General features: G+C 42.7%; 1 pseudogene; it reads right to left on the bottom strand.

The window, feature by feature from the left end:
- Positions 1-14196: 14196 nt before the first annotated feature.
- The window catches only part of LOC117442340 (zinc finger protein 721-like), a 36271-nt pseudogene continuing 30382 nt past the window's right edge, over positions 14197-20085 (bottom strand).

A 20085-nucleotide genomic window follows, 5' to 3' on the forward strand; every position in this document is an offset into this window, starting at 1 on the left:
CCATTTAAAAAGTACTGTATATTTGTTTACGGTAATAGTGTTTCAATTGTAAAATAGAAACTTTTTTGCTATAATTGTAAGTTACAGTATCAGTATTGTAAAACTATTTATTATAGTATACAGTACTAACATATTCAACTGCCTGCGTCATCAATCTGTTCCGTCTGCCAAGGACAAGCGGCAAGAGGAATCAAAACAGGAGAAAGACACAACACATTGCACAGAAAACCCTGAAGAATTATCACTGCACCCGCCTGAGGAATGTTCTGATTATGGGAGACCTATGAGACACATGGAGGAGTCTCCACTGCCCGTCACCCCCCCGTCACCCCTGTCAACGCCTTTGAGGATACTCCGTTCACCCTTTCACCCTCGCCCACCCTCCTGGAGATCGCTGAACACACAAAGGAGATACAGAGGGTTGGCACCTATTCCTTCCTTCCTGAAGACTTTCTTTTTGTCGCTGCTTTTAATTGAACTGTTCATATCTTAGACTGCACTTTAACTTTTATCCATGTATTTTTTCTTTTTATGTTTATTTTATTAGCTTTTCTTTTGAATGACTGATTTTAAATGACATTTTCTTAATGTCTTTCGTTTTTTGTAAAGCACTTTGAATTGCCTTGTGTTGAAAAGTGCTATATAAATAAACTTGCCTTGCCTTACACTTGTCCCTGTTTGTGATTGGTCAAATGTAGCTAACCCCGCCCCTTTCACGTGAACGCTTTCTCAGCTGGAGAGCGAAACCCTGGCTTGATTTACCGAGTTGATAACCAGCGCCGTACCGCTTAGCGAGATCTCGTTTGTTAGGGTTAGTTCAGATAACTCAAGCATATCCAGGGTCTGTTGAACTGGCTTCGTGGTACAGGGCACAGGTGGCTGCATGGCAGCGCTAATGTCAAAGACATTATATTTTTATTTTACCAGGATGCAGTTACACAAATATAGTTACAGCCAGGGGCGGACTGGGACTACAAATCAGCCCGGGACTCTCGACCGGCCCACTTCGGTACCGCCGGCCCACCGCGGTACCGCAAGTAAATACCGCTAGTAAATTCCGCTAGTAAATACCGCTAGTAAATACCGCTAGTAAATTGTCGGGGGGACTGGGGAGGTAGACAATTTACTAGCGGTAGACATTAAGGGTAAATAATGTCTACCTCCGGGCTGGTGGACTTGTATTATCACTGGCCCCACCATTGTAACCACTGGCCCGGAGCATTCGTCCAAAAAAAAAAATCGACTAATAATGAAGAAAATTAACACATTTGTTGCAATAGTCATTTATGCACTAACTACATTACTACTTGTACTACAACATTTTAATCATCAGTTCTTCCTCATTTTCCTCAATTGTTCATATTTGGTTTATTAAAATAATGATATTGTGGTCATTGTTAAAAAATATCTGCTATTATTATTATTTGTATAATGCACTTTCTGCCTTCCTGTCATTAGGAGTTAGACCAACACATCCTCACTCCCAGGTCGGCCTATGTTGACGTTATGTCAAGTCCCCTGCCGGCTTTTTCCAACACAAGGGGGGGGGGCCTTAGCGTCCATTTTCAACGCAAGGGGGGGGGGCCTTAGCGTCCATTTTCAACGCAAGGGGGGGGGGGGGCCTTAGCGTCCATTTTCAGCTTTTCCGGGATGTCCCATGTGCTTCTATGGACGCTCATGGAAGCACGGCATTCGTTGTGTCGACTGCCCTTAAAGGCAATGTGAGCGTCCATTCTCATTGGATAGCGGAGAATTGTACACCCGGAAGTAAATATTCCCCTTACTGACGATTGATTTTACAGTGATATCTGCACTACTCGTCGACTAAAAAACACCAGATTATTCTTGTTAATTACACAACATTGATTGGTTTAAATTGTGTGCAATGCTTTTGTATTTTTCCCCTTCGATTCGGAGAAACAAATCTTTTTTCGGAGTAAAGGATGGCAGAAGACACTACACTACCCAGAATCCCCAGCTATTATTTCTCCCTGCAGAAAAAGAAAAACATGGCCGAACTTCGTTTTATTCTGGGTGTAAAATGCCTATTTTAAAGTTAGTTTGGCCATTAAAATGCGTTTTGATGTCATTTGATGCGAGAAATATGAGTTGTTATTTCAGATTATGTGTGCAGTGGATGTACATGATCTTTAGTTTGCTAGTTATTACGAAGATTACTTCAGGAAATTGCGTCCAACGTTTTCATTGTTAACCAAGGTGGTTGCTAGGGGACGCTGCTATCGATATTATTTCTGTTATGTTGTGTAACTGTTTAATGGTGTTATCTTTATTGCTACCACCCCCTTCCCCGCCAATGTATAGTGTTGGTCCACAGCGCAAACATATTAGTTTACAAAAATCCGCATCTAAAGATACGTTATTTCCCCCTGTACAATTCCAGTCTCACATCTCACAGCACATCGTCATTAACAAATACCCGGAAACAGACCGAAAACATTTAAAAAAAAATAAAATAATACCTTATTCCGAGTGTGCTTGCTTTTCTCTTTGAAAAGTCATCACATAACGGCATTGTAATACACGGTTCGGCTGCATTAAATATTACATATCTGCCGTAGTTCTGTATTATAGAGCCCTGATGAGAAGACAAACATGAGGAACTGAAAACGTGACGTGGATCATAAATATATCAGCCATTAAACAACATCTTACATTTCTTTTCACACAATACGTCTCCTTGCCGTATCAACACTAATTCGGCTCACTTTTATATTTGATCCAATTGGTAGATAGGCTGTATTTACACCATAAAGGTGCACAGATGATATAAAGAGACACCTGGTGGTTAAAGCATGTTATTGAATTTCATTATTTTTATTATTAGATATTAATAGGATCCCTATAAAGTATATTCATTACTCGTTATTCTCTACTAATAGTTAATTAAAGACTGTATATAATGACTATTTTGCACATCCCGTTCAAGATTTCAAGATGTTCTAAGGTTTATTGACATTATAGGCCTACACATCTATGGTGTAGTTCTGCACTGAATGAAAAACTTGGGTCGCAGGTTCCTCAACAGTGCATTACAAGACATCTATCAATATGTGTGCATACCTCCAGCAATGTTAACTATGTTGAAGCACTTATTTTAACTGATATTATACATAATGTATTATACTCTTATGATGTATGCAGATATTTCATCTCCGGCCTTGTCAGGTATTGAACAATCAATAAATAAAGAACACAGAATTGTTAAATATAAAAAAAAGAATTTGTGTGATTATACTAAATGATTTCCAAATAAACACCACTGCATATTTAACTGTTACACATGCTGATGTAATGCAAATGTTCCAACTTGGGATCAATAAAGTATATCTTATCTTAAGCTGATCGATGGCTACTGCCATATTTGCAAAATGTGCCTCTGAACCTTGACAAGTGCATGTTTCAGGCTTATCAATTAATGTAATGTAATGTAATGTTATCAATTAACAACAGGAGGGGTCACAAACATAAGTCCAGCTGTTAAATAAAGCTCTTCTGACCTTAGCTGGCGTGTGGGTATATATATTAATACTGCCCATTATGGGCACCAGCAATGTTCACCCATTTATTAATTATATGTTTTAAATGTGAGTGTTTCCTGTCCCCTAAACCTCCAGGGATGTACACAGTTTAATACTGGCAACTTCTTATTATGGGAAATACGAAAACGTCTTTTAAAACTACAACTCCCAGTAGAGACGTGCCATAGAGAACATGTTGCGAAACAGAATAGCCAGCATGTGTAGTTCTGGGGACGGGGTGGGGGAGGGGGGGGGACGCGGTGGACCCGTTCAAATCCAGTTTTGAACAGTCTGCCGTGGTTCCATCCCATTTCAAGTGCTGTTCGAGGCTCGGTAACCCTCGGAGCACACTCTCCAATCACAGAGCTTGAGGACTATCACGGGGTTTGTCAAACAGAGCACATGGTGTAGTCCAAACGATAGCTGGGGATTCTGGGTAGTGTAGTGTCTTCATTGCCTTTAAGGGCAGTTGACACAAACGAATGCCTTCCATGAGCGTCCATAGAAGCACATGGACATCCCGGAAAGCTGAAAATGGATGCTAAGGCCCCCCCCCTTGCGTTGAAAATGGACGCTAAGGCCCCCCCCCCCCCCCCCTTGCGTTGAAAATGGACGCTAAGGCCCCCCCCCTTGCGTTGGAAAAAGCCGGCAGGGGACTTGACATAACGTCAACATAGGCCGACCTGGGAGTGAGGATGTGTTGGTTAGACATGTAATGGCTATGTAATAGATTTGATTAGAACCTTCATTATCCTATACTGCTGGGACATTTTGCCAATACCTTTATATTGTCTACTCTTCACTTACTTGTCAGCATAGGTCGGCATTGATGTACAGAGCCGACAGAAGACCTTGTTTATATTGGCATCATATTGAGAGGTGCAGCCAGTGACGCGTCCTGAAACCAGGAAGTAAGCTGCTGGTTCCCTCGACAAGGTTTTTGGAAAATAGCTGGAAATAAGGTCTGTGGAAAACAAACCTGTTTGATAAAAGCACGTTTTGTTCAGCCGGATAATCTCCACATGTCTACCCTACTTTTATAATTTTCGAATCATAAATCTAATCGATAGATTATAAAAGGGTTTTAGGACGCGTCACTGCAGCCAACTGCATCGATCAAGCTGGCTGAAACTTTCTCTCCCTCTTCTTCTCATACTCCCTGACACTCTCCTTTAACTCCTCCGGTGACTTTCTTTTATTTGAAGATTGTTTTTTGCACGGCGCTTGGCCGGTTACCGCTGGTATTAAAAACATTTGGCGAATGGTTAGGTGGCGCGATAGTCTGTAGTGAAGCAGCACGCTCCCGCTCACCGGAGCCTGCTTCTGCTGCGCTCCGGAGCAAACAGCTGTTTGCTTTTCACCCAACAACAACTACGACAACCGACTCACGGAACGCTATGTCGTAGCGTTGATAAACGAAACAATTTAACTAAATTGCTAGTCAAAATACCAATACCACAGGAAACATTTTTATGTTTTTAGTGGCCCGAGCGGGCAAGTGGAAAGTACGTTATGCTGGCCCGGGGTGTCTAAATAGTGCTTCCGGGCCAGCGGGCCATTTAATGTCGAGCCCTGCCGGTTACCGGCCGGCCCACATCGTCCGACCGGCCCACTTCAGTACCGGCCCATCGGGATTCGTCCCGAATGTCCCGATGGCCAGTCCGCCCCTGGTTACAGCACCCGCCGCCCCTGCTGAAGAGACACAAGAAGACGAGCCAAGAGAACTTAATTTGATGAATACAACTACCATAGTAGAGGTCGAAGGAGATGTGGAAGAAGATGATGATGCTGATGACCACCCCACCTGTTCTTCCTCTTTCTCCCTGCCTGCCGCTCGAGATGGGGGGGGCGAAGTTGCTGCGGTGGTCCCGCGGCCGCCGGCTGGCTGGACCAGTTATCAAGTTGATTGAAGTTTGCGTAGCCCATACATGCTCGGGAAATCTGTTGACATGAACATGATCCATCGGGACGTTTCATGTAAATGTAGACCTGTGGCACCACCCCGTGTGCAACAGATTTTCTCTTTATAATAGGCCCAGAGCCATTTAATAGAAGAGTTACGACATCTCCGTTCACTCCAATGGACCACTTTTTTACAGCAATGGCGGATCGTGGAGCCTCTCAATCGTTCCCCGGAAGTTAGCGCCAAGGCTGGCAGAGCTGTGGAGTTGCAGCATAATACACCGTTCGTGACGGACTTTTAAAGGTAAGAAGAAGTTTAAAGATGTATATTGCGGATATTATCAGTACATCTGATTCAAATGAACATGTGTATTAAAGGATGTCAGTTAATTATCCCTAAATTAGTAGATTTAGGGAACGTTTACAGATAACAGATTAAGCTAGCATACCGAAGCAAGTTAGCAACACACGTTGAACAGCCTTTTAATTGTACATTCCGTTCTCTCTATGTCATTTCGTCCAACATGTTGAATTAGAGAAGAGGGGCTTCTAAACGGGATTGTATGCGGGGGTGGAGGGAGTTAAATATTAGATAAATATAACTTTGGTGCGTGTAAGAGTGAGTGTTTTTAGCAGAGCCATATTGTGTCCTTGTGATTCTGTTGATTATTACCTGTCTGTATAATGTTGCAGCCCAGCTGATTCTGGATTGATGGCAAAGGGAGAGGGACTTAAGTGAGAGTGAAAACACAAGGTACGTTTAATACTACTGTTTTATATAAGTAAACACGTTATCTCCCCAAGGCAATAGGTGTGCTATATAGGTGTGTATAACCCTTTCTCCTGTCTGTTGCTCCCTCTCTCAGCACAAGAACCAGAGGGGGATTCAATGGAGCCTGAATACCTGCACTGAGACCCTCACCCTGCACCCTGAGTCTCAACTCTCAGTGTTTTTCAAGCCTTTCCCTGTTTTTTTGTATTAAACAAAACATGAAGCTTTCCCAATGGTGTGGTTTTCGTTTTGTGAAAAAGTGCAAATGCAGTGTTTGTATATAAATCACATATTTTGTTGCTGTTGGTCGTGAAATTGCTCCTGCTGACTTGAGCCAGCCATTTTTTCCTCCGCTCTGTGTCAGTGGGGAAGCCGTACATTCGTACTCCTTTCTCTGAGCGATTTGAGCATCCCCAGGCAGCACATCAAAGCATGGTGGGTGACTAGGAGGCAGCACAGCAAACCATGGTGGCGACTAGGAGGCAGCACAGCAAACCAGGACAACACGGAGGAAAAGGCACAGACAAACTGCATGATATGCTCTTCTATGTTTATTGAATTCCATGTATTTGCAATGGATGTTCCTAAAGCAACACATTTAACATCATCATCATCATCATCATCATCATCATCATCATCATCATATCCTGTCGGTCTCCTGTCCTTTCTGAAAGCCATAAAGACGACAGTAGTCATTTAGATAACTTGTGTCCTCAATTACCAGGGGATTACTGAAACTACCATGAATTTAAGAAAATGGTAGAAATGAATCCAATCTGAATTTTAAAGCATTACTTTAGATCCCCTCCCTCTAAATGTATCAATAAACATTAGAAAGTGATGCTCCTGACTACCGTACAAGTTTAAGAAGATAATATTGGTTTGAAAGAATTCAAAGCTATAAATAAACAGCAACAGGCTCTTTAACCAAGGCACTGTTAGTAACATGTAAACTAGTTGTTCACACTAATCCTAATATTATCACTTAATATTAGCAAATTCGATTTTATTTTTGAAAACATATTGATACATACACATATCCATTTGTTGTTTAAATATTGCAAATCAAAACCTTTATTCACTAATAATTACCAAAAATCGTAGTTCTATCTCCTGTTATCAATGCATTCACATTGCCCGCCATGAACTTCCGGGGAACGATCCTCGTCCACATGAACCACGTGACGATAACCGTTTTTGGACTTCCGGTGTCGTAACTCTTCTATTAAATAGCTCTGAATAGGCCTATGTCTGTGCTGTTGCTATGAATGCACGGATCAGCATTTACCCCCCCCCCCCCCGCAAAAAATAAATAAATCCCAGCTCCCCCGGAGACTGTGGTATAGTTCGATCTCCTACAATCCTAAATACGCCACTGCAGTGCGGTATAATGAGACAATAACAGGCTACAGATGCGGACATATAGGCCTACACACATATATTTATATAAATATATACAATTTCAGAATCAAACAAGTATGAGAGCACTCTCATAATAAGGTAACACAATCAGAGACTGGATATATCCACCCCCTCTCTCTGGTCGCTGAAATGGGGAATTGAAATTACGGCCAAAAGTTGTATTTACAAGTATTAAAAGTAAGCATAGGACACCAAACCAACTGAGACCCGTCTGTCCGCCGCATCTACACACTGTACCACACACACTGTACCACACACACCTACAGCTCCTAAAACGACGCTGAAGTTGGCTTCCGATTCAGAGCATCCGATTCGGCAGTTAAGGGGAAAGTTAAGGGACATTTAATTTACAGCGAACAATCCTCCGTGTTTGAACCTCTTAAATCGCTGCATAGACGATTTATTTGGACTGGATTATCCTAGAGAGGCTAAAGATTCTTTATAACACAGTTTCAGATCTGTGAAACCTTCATTCTATTTGTGGAAAATACAAACAAGGGAGATTTCAGTGCTTTTTTCACATGTAGACCAAATTAGAGCAGGTCCTGATCTAAAACCACTATACCTACACTCATGAAATCTGGACTGGATTATCTCAGAGGGTCTAAAGATTCTTTATAACACAGTTTCAGATTTGTGAAACCTTTATTCTATTTGTGAAAATACAAACAAGGGAGATTTCAGTGCTTTTTTCACATGTAGACCACATTAGACCAGGTCCTGATCTGAAACCACTAGACCTACACTCATCAAATCGGGTAAGTATGGACAGCTAATTAAGGAAGAATAAAGTCTTTACTTCTGAAATTTATTATAATTTTTTGTTCCAAATACAAATTCAACAGATAAGTAGGTATACTTATATAAACTTACAGTAATGTATTTACAGTTGCAGGCAAAACATTTCAACAGGAAATTAAATATAGTCTATAACTAGCATTGTTCAAGTGTACTTTAAGCAACAAGCTTTGTTTGCCTAATTACAGTATGTCATATTGAGTACTAGGATTGCTTGGAATGTGAAAAACATTGCAAGATTAGAAAATAACACTTTGTAACAATGGTATGAGAAAGTTGGTTCATTGTAATCCTGTCTTCTCTCTCAGAAAAATAATTGCTATTCATATTTTGCTTTAGGACAAAGCAGCAGAAGCTGTTCAAAGTGGATGAAAGACTGAAGGTTAGCCTTTTTCTTTATCTCATGAACCTGAATTCCTTTAACATCTCTCTCATTTTTTTGTTTGCTATGAAACAGTATTTAAGATACGAAAACTTTGTAGCTAAAGAATTATCACCTAAATGAGGAGCTTACACTTATTTGTATGTATTTATTCATTTGTTTAACAGGGACAGTGCACATTAATTAACATTCCTGTAAATGTGCCAGACTTAGCCAAGAGGCTATTTTTCATCTGTTGTCCCTGGACAGATTTTATAAGTGAACCTAAAACAAATTTCATTTAAATAAGTAAATACAATCAAATTAAAACATGCAACATACATTACTGGAATACTTAAATAAATAAAAAGACAAAACAATAAAACAAAACAAAAGAACATGTTGTGACGACCCCTCCCCCCTTCTGCCTGTCTGTGCTCCCTGCCTTGCTGTCCTCTGGCAGGTACTGGGAGTGTAGTCCTGTTTGTGCCCGCCCATCTAGAGGCGGAGCCTCAAGAAGGCATAAAGGCTTGCCCAGCTGGGAGGTTCACTCTCTGATTCTGGCCTGCTGCAGCAACCTCAGCCTTCCACCTATGTTTGTATTTTCACAAATAGAATAAAGATTTCACAAATCTCAAACTGTGTTATAAAGAATCTTTAGACTCTCTGGGATAATCCAGTCCAAATAAATCGCCTATGCAGCGATTTAAGAGGTTCAAACACGGAGGATTGTTCGCTCAGTGCTGTAAATTAAATGTCCCTTAACTTTACCCTTAACTGCCGAATCGGATGCTCTGAATCGGAAGCCAACTTCAGCGTCGTAATGAACATCGATAGCAGCGTCCCTAGCAACCACTTTGGTAACAATGAAAACGTTGTATTGACACAATTTCCTGAAGTAATCTTCGTAATAACTAGCAAACTAAAGATCATGTATATCCACTGCACACATAATCTGAAATAACAACTCATATTTCTCGCATCAAATGACATCAAAACGCATTTTAATGGCCAAACTAACTTTAAAATAGGCATTTTACACCGAGAATAAAACGAAGTTCGGCCATGTTTTTTTTTTCTGCAGGGAGAGATTTGAAGATCACGTGACATAGACGCCAGCCATTGGAACGAATGGTGAAAAAAAACGTAGGGATCTTACAATTTCAGAGGCGTTTTTGTAGAAATACTACGTCCTACGTTGTGGACCAACGTAGTTATTACACGTTTTTTTATGAGACTGGGTTGGCTTGACCGCAGTAGAATAAAAGTGTATACATTCGATTAAGAAATGCTTTTAACACAATAAGATGTCATACATCGGAAATTACTAACATTTATCATCTTTCCTCTTTGTCTATTATCTATAATTATCCATTATAATGCTTTTGTAATCTTTATTTATTTTTTCCCCTCAACACCACTAAATCAATTGCAGAGCAAAGCAGTGTTGTGCCTGATATCGGGGTGCACAGTCTCTCACTACAAGGGGAGCTGTAGTGGTCCGTTGCCCGCCGCGGGACGTGGGAACCTTATATATACAGTCTATGGTGGGAACGCACTGGACGGTCAGCTATCGTCCCTCTTTACTTGCAGCTCCAACAGTCGTTTGCGGCCCGGTTGTGGCCCCGTTCGAACAGCAGCTCTCTGCGTGCAGACAGGCAGGAGAGTGCACGGCTGGATCCCTGACGTCACTCACTTTGACAAGACACCCAGTACAGGGTGCGTCAGAGAGAAATGGGAGACATCCCTCAAATACAATTGAATACATGAACAGGGGGAAGACCAAGATGCAGCAGTGCAAATATCTTCCACTGACATTCCTCCGTACAAAGCCGTGGAGGAGGAAATTCCTCTGGTGGAGTGCGCATTGATGTTCTCCGGGGTATCCACCCCAGAGGAGACATATGCCTGTAACACAGCCTCACACAGCCAGTGTGACAGCCGTTTTGCAGACAGAGGCTGCCCGATCGAGCGCTCTCTATAGTGCACAAACAGGCGCTGAGAACGGCACCAGGCCGCCGTGCGCGCCACATAGCAGGACAGCGCGCGCAAAGGACAGAAGAGATGAGACGCGGCTTCTTCGGACCTGTAAGGAGGGGGGAATAAGCCATCTAAGGTGATCACTCTCGACTCTAAAAGAGCTTGTGATGACCTTTGGCATAAAAGCCGGGTTAGGGCGTAAAACAGCTGAACTGCCATCTCCTTGGATCCGGAGGCATGACGGAGCCACAGAGAGAGCAGACAAATCACTCACCCTTTTCGCTGATAGAGCCAAAAGGAATACTACTTTGGCTGACAACAGTTTAAGGGGAACCTGGTCTAAAGGTTCAAATGGGGCTTTGCTTAGTGCGCGTAACACCAAATCCAAATCCCACTGAGACGCCAGTGTGCGTGACACATGTCTGAGTCTCCGTACTCCTCGCATAACACGGCTGCTGCGCTCTGCGAGCCCCTCTGTTCAATTCGCCGGGAATATACATTGCACTCATGAGAGCAACGTGTATGCACGCCCATAACAGCAGCCGCCTGGCTGCGTTCAGAAGCTGCGCATATCGTACTCCTCCCTGGCGATTTGAGGTAGGCTGCTTCCATAGCCGTGGCCTGTTGTCTGTGCGAATAAACACATTGATTGTACAGCAACGGGGCGACTCCGCCGTTCTTTTCCGAGATTTAGAAAAATAGCGGAGTAAAAACCGCGCAAGACACTGTTTCTGGGATGACAGGAGTGTTTCTTGTATCCCATGGAACTGCTGGGGGGAGAGGCTTCTCTGTGATGTGCCGTAATGGTCGTCATGGCCACGCCATCGCCGCCCGTGAGGCAAAAGGGCTGCGAGGGAGTTTCCACACGCTGCATTTCACTCCGTCTCTCATCATGAGGCGCGTACACGCCTATGGGATGAGAGGTGTGTGCATGCTGTCCACACGAGGCGTTATAACGGTGTTCGTGGATTTATTATGACCGTGTGGCGTATCTGGGACAGAGGAATGCCGCGAGCTCTGCAGGTTATTAACCGATAGGTTAAAACCAGCAGGCTTCTGCAGGGAGCCCTGCTGTACTTAAACAGATTAGTGGCAGCAGACCAGGAGCGGGGGAGCCTCACTCCCCTTTGACTCGCCTCCGGGAGGCCCTGTCTCTAGGGTGGCGGGGGAGCGGCGACGTGGGACGGAGCCCCTGCAGCCGCCGAAGGGCGAGTCTGACGCTGAGGTGCCGCTGTGGGCGCTCAGCAGGCTGGAGCCAGCTGTACATGCTGGCGAATGCCTTCCGCCTGTTCCGCGGCCGTCTTCATGGACTCCACCATGGCGTGGAACTGGGGTCCGAACAGCCCGTCCGGGCTGATTGGAGCGTCCAGTAGCACTTTTCTGGCCGTCTCCGTAACAGACGCCTGCTTCAGCCCGAGGTGGCACTGGATCTGTGTCACCCACGCGGAAATCCTCTCCTGGGAGACAGCGACAGACGCGCACAGAATGAGCGCCGTGCTGGCCGCCTTGCTGATTTCCTCTGCCTCGGTGGTGGACCGCTCTACTAGTGTCACCACCGAGTTGGAGAGCAGCGCGATGCTATTCTCCGCCGCGCTGTGGTGACGGAGAGGGGGGAAAGCATGTTCAGCCGCCAAGCTGGCACCCTGCTCCGACTCCGTCTGCCCCGTCCGGGGGAGAGGAGGGAGGGGAGAACCGAATGGTGAACCGTGGAGTGAGGCAGGGCAGGAGTTGTCGGACTCCTGCCCGGCACTCGGCCCCCGGGACACGAGGCCCCGTCCACGGGCTCGTGAGCCTGGACGGGCCAATCGTCCTCCTCGGCCACAGCAGCAAGAGCGTCCGCTCTCCGCTTCCTGTCGCCCGAGGGGAGACGTGCGCAGTGTTTCAGTGCTGCGAGGGTGCGCAGGGGATTACCCAATAGCGATAGCCTTAGAGGGCGAAGCCATATACAAAATAGAACAGCTACCTACTGGGAATCTGGTCTTCCGAAGAGGTACAGAGGAAGCTGGAGCACAATCGGTCACTGTTGTTGTTGTCGGTGTCAGCTGTGAGGGGTTTCCGCGCTTTATGAAGCAGGCATGCAAACGGTTACGTCATGACGCAACACCAGTCGGACTCTGGGCGGTGTGAAAAGAGCCAGAGCTAAACCGAAGAACCGGTTCTGAACCTGAAAAGCTCTAGCACAGAGCTTGAACCGGAGTTGCGTTGGTGTGAATGGTATATGTGGAGGTTTGAAACACAGCATAGTAAAACATTTCTTCATAGTTCAATAAACGACAAGTCCCCTCCGATGTTAAGACCTTTACAGATACATGCAGCTAAATATAACATTTTAACAGGTTAAGATACACAAGGAGGTAAAAGGTATGATAATAACAAATTAAATACAATGTTACGTTTTCTTCCTAAACTAGGGGTACAAAGGGAAGTAACAGTATAAAAATAACCGGGAGAGAGGAAACTGATTAGGCAAAAGTAGTAGATATTGATAATGTTTATTTTTTTGAAAAGGAAGAAGGCTCACCAGCCAATTTACAAAACAAACTTAAGATGAACTGAGAACAACTTTCTCCTAAAAGAAAGTGACTGAAGTACTCAATGCACAAAGATAAACTGGAGAACATTTCGTAACAATGAACAAGTGAAACTCACAGGTCTCACACGGAGACACCACACTACACATGCTGCACACGTCACATGCGCAGCCCAGAGAAGGATTATGAAAACAAAATTATGATTTCTCTCAGAAAGATAAGACACAAGACAAGTGAATAGATGCAACAATATAAAACAGAAATACAAATACAAATGAATAATAATAAAAACGTCATAATTCTAATAAAGGTTAAATGATTAAAATATAAAGAAACCAACGTCAAAAATAAATGATATTGAAACGGTTAAAAAACTAATATAACATAAAACCCTTCCTATATCATATATAAAACAAGTAGAGCTGGGACTCGATTAAAAAAATTAATCTAATTAATTAGAGGCTTTGTAATGAATTAATCGAAATTAATCGCATTTTTAATCAAATATACATATTTGACCTGAGAACAGTGAGAAGCAATTTTCACATGGATTTTACTCCAAGTGGTCTACAGTCGAGTGCAATCCAGTGAGCCAGGGAGTTGGTTATTTTCTCAGACGTGGACTTACTTATCCTGGCCCTGAAACCAGTCATCTGGTTGAGTGTGGGTTGGGTCAGGGTGTGGTTCCTTGCACTCTGAGTCGGGCTAACGTCCACGCTAGCTGCTACATGCTTTGCATTTAGGTGATACTTTAGGCTTGATGTGCTGCGGTGATATGCAAATTCTTTTTTGCATAATTTGCACACAACCGTGCTCTTGTCGACGGTTCCATCCGTCCGTTTTTTTAAAACAAAATGTCCCATCCACGGGGCCGACCAAAGCAGTCTCATCAGCTTTTTCGTTCATGTTTGACTATTGTTCACCGTGGTTTGTTGTTGTTTGAAGTCCCATGCTGAAGTCATGAACGTTAGTTGGTGCTCCAGTATAATCGGTACGCCTGAAACTCATCCAGTGATAAACGTTCCGCTGTGCAAAAATAAGTGCGATTAAAATGTGTTAATTTTTTTAACGCGTTAATTCTTGTGCAATTAATTAATCTTAATTAACGCGTTAAAGTCCCGGCCCTAAAAACAATATAAAAGTAGGTAAATAATAAAGACTAAAAGACCATTTAAAGTGGGAGGTTGCTAATAAAAAGCTAATCTAAAAAGATGTGTCTTTAGCTGGCGTTTAAAAATGTCCACTGAGCCTCTCTGATATTTCCTGGTATTCCACAGTTTGGGAGCGTAGTGGATAAAAGTCTCACCCATTTTATTTTGGAGGACTTTAGGATTATTTAAAAAGCTGAAGAGGACCTCAGGGCTTGTCCAGGGACATCAAACGAGACTAACTGTGAATTGAGGTCTGTTAGTCAGACTTCAATTCAGAAAGACTCTTCAAATATAATAATACAGCTCTCAGGACATCAGGAGGAGGAAACAGCTAGCTTGGCTCACACAGTTGTTCAAAACTATGCGGTGTGGATTCGCTCGTGGAGTTTAGGTGAGAACTTTGAGAATACGTTTTCCCACACTCCTCACACAAGTACGGTTTTTCTCCAGTATGACTACGTTGATGTTTTTGGAGAGCACCTGATGAAGTGAACGATTTCCCACACTCTTCACACCAGTACGGTTTTTCTCCAGTATGACTACGTTGATGTTTATGGAGAGCACCTGATGAAGTTAATGTTTTCCCACACTCTTCACACCATTACGCAGTGTGAGAAAAAGTTTTTAGAGAGTACTTGTCCATGGACAAGTGAGTTTGGAAATGTACTTGTCCGAATACATTTTTCACTTGTCCAGAATGGACAAAAATTGTGGCCACTGGAATCTTCTTCTTCGTCATCGTATTTTACATTTTCCCACGGTTTTTATGACACTGCTAACGTAAGTGAGAAGTGAGATTTTACTGCATCAGACATAGGGTTGGGTATCGTTTGGATTTTAACGATTCCGGTTCTGCTTTTCGATTCCGGTTATTTTCGGTTCCGGTTCTTTGAGAGGGTAAAAATAAGTCCCATGACAAACTGGGAGAAAAATATATTTATGAAAACATTAAGTCAAATCTGTATTCCTATTTACAAATCACATACTGTTTAATTTCTTACGGTTATTGAATACAATTATATAAAAATAATCTCTGCATTGTTTAGTTAGTTCTAAGTGGTGCAGTTTGAGAATGTACAATTGGCCCAGTCTCCTCTGATGTTACACTGCCTGTGAGACAGAGTCCAACCACACATGTCCAACACATAGGACATAACCTAATAATAATAATAATAATAATAATAATAATACATTATATTTATAGCCTATAGGCCTAGCGCTTTTCTACAACGCAAAGACGCTTGCACGCTTACACACGTCCTGCAATACACATGCTGCAGCTGCTCACTGTTTGTAAAAGTAAAGAAATAGTATTTTCATTTCCATAATGTACTTTCTATACCCTGCTTCATAAACAATACTGACATCCTGCTCCTCCGAGTCTGGGGGTCCGGGGATGTGAGGACAGTGCGAGGACAGACAGGGAGGCTGCTTCACTTCATAAAGGAAATGGTGGTTAATATTAACAACACAGGAGTTAAAACGCTTAATAACCTTCATTACGTGTTAGAGAAAGAACATAAGAAAGTTTGACAAAGATGAGGCTGTTAAACGGGCAGCGGATCCGCTGTGTGTAGAAAGAGAGAGAGAGAGAGAGAGAGAGAGAGAGAGAGAGAGACGCTGAGCCGCACCGAGCAGCGATCAGCTGATACGGAGCATAGAGAGAGCTGCAGTCCGCGGGGCTCGGCCTCGCCTCCTGTCCTCACAACTCTTATTAATCCCGGTACCGGTACCGGAACAATTGTTATTTGTTCCTACTCGGAACCGAGTGTTGCTTCCCAAGCCTGCCACTGTGCTTCACTTCCCGCCCCGCCCCGCCCCCGTCTGACTGTACAGAATGCGGCGAGATGCATTTCCTTAGGAATCGACAAGCAGAACCGAAACTAACACTTCTAAACGAACACTGGCGGACACGTACAATTTGCGAATGAGTTCTGCCTTTTGTAAACTGAATGTATCAATAATTTGTCAATAAATCAGGTTGAAAAACGTCACTTGTCCGCCGGACAAGTCAATTGAAAGATCTACTTGTCCGATATTGTAAATAACACGTCCCGGACGGTGGGACGTGTACTTTTTCGCACACTGTTACGGTTTTTCTCCAGTATGACGTTGATGTTTTTGGAGAGAAGCTGATGAAGTGAACGTTTTCCCACACTGTTCACACCAGTACGGTTTTTCTCCTGTGTGAATACGATGATGTGTTTTTAGATTACCTGATTCCCTGAATGTTTTCCCACACTCTTCACAGCTGTATGGTTTTTCTCCTGTATGAATACGTTGATGTTTTTGGAGATCACCTGATTGAGTGAATGTTGTCCCACATTCTTCACAGCTGTATGGTTTTTCTCCAGTGTGAATACGTTGATGTGTTTTTAGATGACCTGATTCCCTGAATGTTGTCCCACACTCTTCACAGCTGTATGGTTTTTCTCCAGTGTGAATACGTTGATGTGTTTTTAGATTACCTGATTCCCTGAATGTTTTCCCACACTCTTCACAGCTGTACGGTTTTTCTCCTGTGTGAATACGTTGATGTTTTTGGAGATCACCTGATTGAGTGAACATTTTCCCACACTCTTCACACCAGTACGGTCTTTCTCCTGTGTGAATACGTTGATGTTTTTGGAGATCACCTGATTGAGTGAACGTTTTCCCACACTCTACACACCAGTACGGTTTTTCTCCTGTGTGAATACGTCGATGTTTATGGAGACCACTTGATGTAGTGAAAGTTTTCCCACACTCTTCACAGCTGTACGGTTTTTCTCCAGTGTGAATACGTTGATGTGATTTGAGTTCATTTGATGTCTTGAACGTTGTCCCACAGTCTTCACAGCTGTACGGTCTTTCTCCAGTGTGAATATGTTGATGTGCTTTGAGATGACTAGATCTAGTGAATGTTGTCCCACACTCTTCACAGCTGTACGGTTTTTCTCCTGTATGAATACGCAGGTGACACTTTAAATGTGCAGATGTTGTAAAGGATTTTTCACATTGCTGACAGCTGTGACGTCTCTCTCTTCCTTTCAGTTTCTAGAACAGACGGACAAAGAAAGAGAGAAAGTAAATCTAAAAAGCATAAATACATACAGTTAACAATAAAAACTCACTTAATATAAACCTTGAGTTAACAAAATACAACTTTTACGAACTGTGTTATTATATTTGTATTATAGTATATACTGTGACGGCTGTCGCTTCTTCTAGATTGTATTTGACTCTTCTGAACTGTGTTTTGTGTTGTGTTTAGAGTAGCGTATGGTGATATGCGTTTAGCGTAGCGTGTTTTGTTTCCCTTTTGTTAGCTGCAGCCTCCTTCCAATTAGTGTTGACGGGAAGTGATCTCAGGTGTGTCAATTAGGCTCCTTTATCTGTTTCTAGCAGTAGATGTTCGCCCTTTGGCTCCTTTGTTTGGCTTAGGCTATTTTTGTTTCATCTTGTTGTACACCTTCATTGTTATTATTAAACTCTATTATAATTATTACCAAATCCGTTCTGGTGTGTGGTTGTTTTCCTCTACCCTAGAGGGGGACGTTAACAGATACAGCAACATTGTAACCACAGTAAATACCAGAGGTGGGGCATTCGAGTCACATGACTTGACTCGAGTCGCATATTTTTGTGCTTGAGACTTTGTGCTTTGAGACTAACATTGATAAAATCCTCGACTTGACTTTGACTTGGTATTCATGACTTGAGACTTGACTTAGGCTTGAGACAGATGACTCGAAAGGACTTTAATTTCTAAAATAAAATATTTGCATTTGTATTGTAGGAAGCCCCTAAAGGGCAATGAAAAAAAGAGTGAGAGAAAGTAACTTGTTTGCAGGAGAAAGTTACCAGTGCGCCAAGTAGGAAGTGGAGTGCATAGGAGACAGACGTTTCATTGCAGACTGTTATGTTTATGTGGGGAAATGGCAATGCATACATTATTTGAGATATATTCGAAGTCGGACTTCATTTTAGGGACATTTCGGCCAGGAGAGCTATTTGTTTAAGCAGCGGATCGGCAAAACAGGAGAGTCTGTGAACCAGTCTGCTTGATCTATGAATTGTTTGTTGTTTGTAACCTTTATTTATCCAGATTGGTCCCATTGAGATCATAGATCTCTTTTTCAAGGGAGACCTGCAATTCATGTCAGTGACTCTCACAGTATCTGCTGCCCACAGCTGTTTTATAGAAGGAAAACCTCCTTCACTTCATGAAATCTCTGCAGCACAGGAGGCAGTAACGTGTAACTCAGCAGAATCTGAGAAGAGCAGCACCAGCTGCAAAGAGCTGTGCCTTTTACTTCACTGTGTTTACCTTCACTAGAACAGATAAATAGGTGATTGCAGGCTGCTACATTTTAACAACACACACCTCGACACACACATCGTACTGCCTGATTATTCCCCGTTTTATGATTCAGAGCCCCACTCTCCATTTTTGCTAATGTTGAAATAAAACTCTACTTTTCATAACCACCGTCTTTTAACTGATTTAAAATGCGGAAAACTGGGGTTATTCATCAGGATTTCGTATGACTTGACTTGCTTGACTCTCACCCAGTAACTTGAGACTTGCACATGTATGACTTACTCCCCCCTCTGGTATATACAGGAGACAGAGGGATATGGCATCCTGTCACTGCGCGTCTCAGTTAGGGCTGCAACGATTTTGGGAAAAAAATCTAATTACGATTTTTCTGACAAATATTGCGATTCGAATTGCGATATTTGTTTTAAGCTACCCAACGGAAGTTTATTGTAAAATGCGGCCATAACTCCGGCTAGGAAGGTCGCATCAACGTGCTCCCGTCTCTAGCACCCCGCAGCCCGAGCTACAGATGTAGCGCTTCATTCAGACAGTTTGAAACGCGAGGGCGTGATTGGTACGTGATCTGCCCTCGCTCAAGGGAAAACCTCCAGCTTGACTTGAGACCTCCCCCGTGATAAATAAATGTAATTATCATGAAGCCAGCTGCAATGGATCATTGATCCACCAGGGGGTGCAGTGGGGTTCCACACTGGAGCTCATGTGAAATAAAGTCAGATACAGTATGCTGGATTTACGCAGAACTTTGTTAAGATCCATATGTCACGGATATCATACTCTGTGCTAAATAAGAGACATGTAATCATTTACAAAACATCACCATGTTGTTATTTAACAAAATAATGTTGTTTAGTCGAAAAAAAACGAACGGGAGGAAATGCAGCTCGGCTCTCGATTTTTAATCCTAATTTAATCATCATCTTCACCACGATCATTTATGTTTGCCGAATTGACCTGAAATCACTGACAAATATGAATATACTGTATTCAACTTCATTAAAACGTTACTAACGTGCCTAAACTCAGTAATTCACTAAACATATTTATATTTTAATGGAGCCTCGTCGGCTGATCAGCTGAAGGGTGTTATTATTTTCCCCATAAGGAACAAGTCGCTGCAAATTATCCAGCTTATTACATGGCCACATTCTCAACAAAGTAACGACATACTATAATAATATTAATTGAAATGCTTTTATGGATTTAGAAAATGTTTTTATTGATTTAAATTGACATGCATCCGCTATGAAAAATAGTCCGTTGTTACCGTTTTTAAACAGTCTGAATGAAACGGCAGCTCTCAGCTGT

This window comes from Pseudochaenichthys georgianus, unplaced genomic scaffold (genome assembly GCF_902827115.2).
Source record: "Pseudochaenichthys georgianus unplaced genomic scaffold, fPseGeo1.2 scaffold_412_arrow_ctg1, whole genome shotgun sequence".
NCBI classification, from domain to species: domain Eukaryota; kingdom Metazoa; phylum Chordata; class Actinopteri; order Perciformes; family Channichthyidae; genus Pseudochaenichthys; species Pseudochaenichthys georgianus.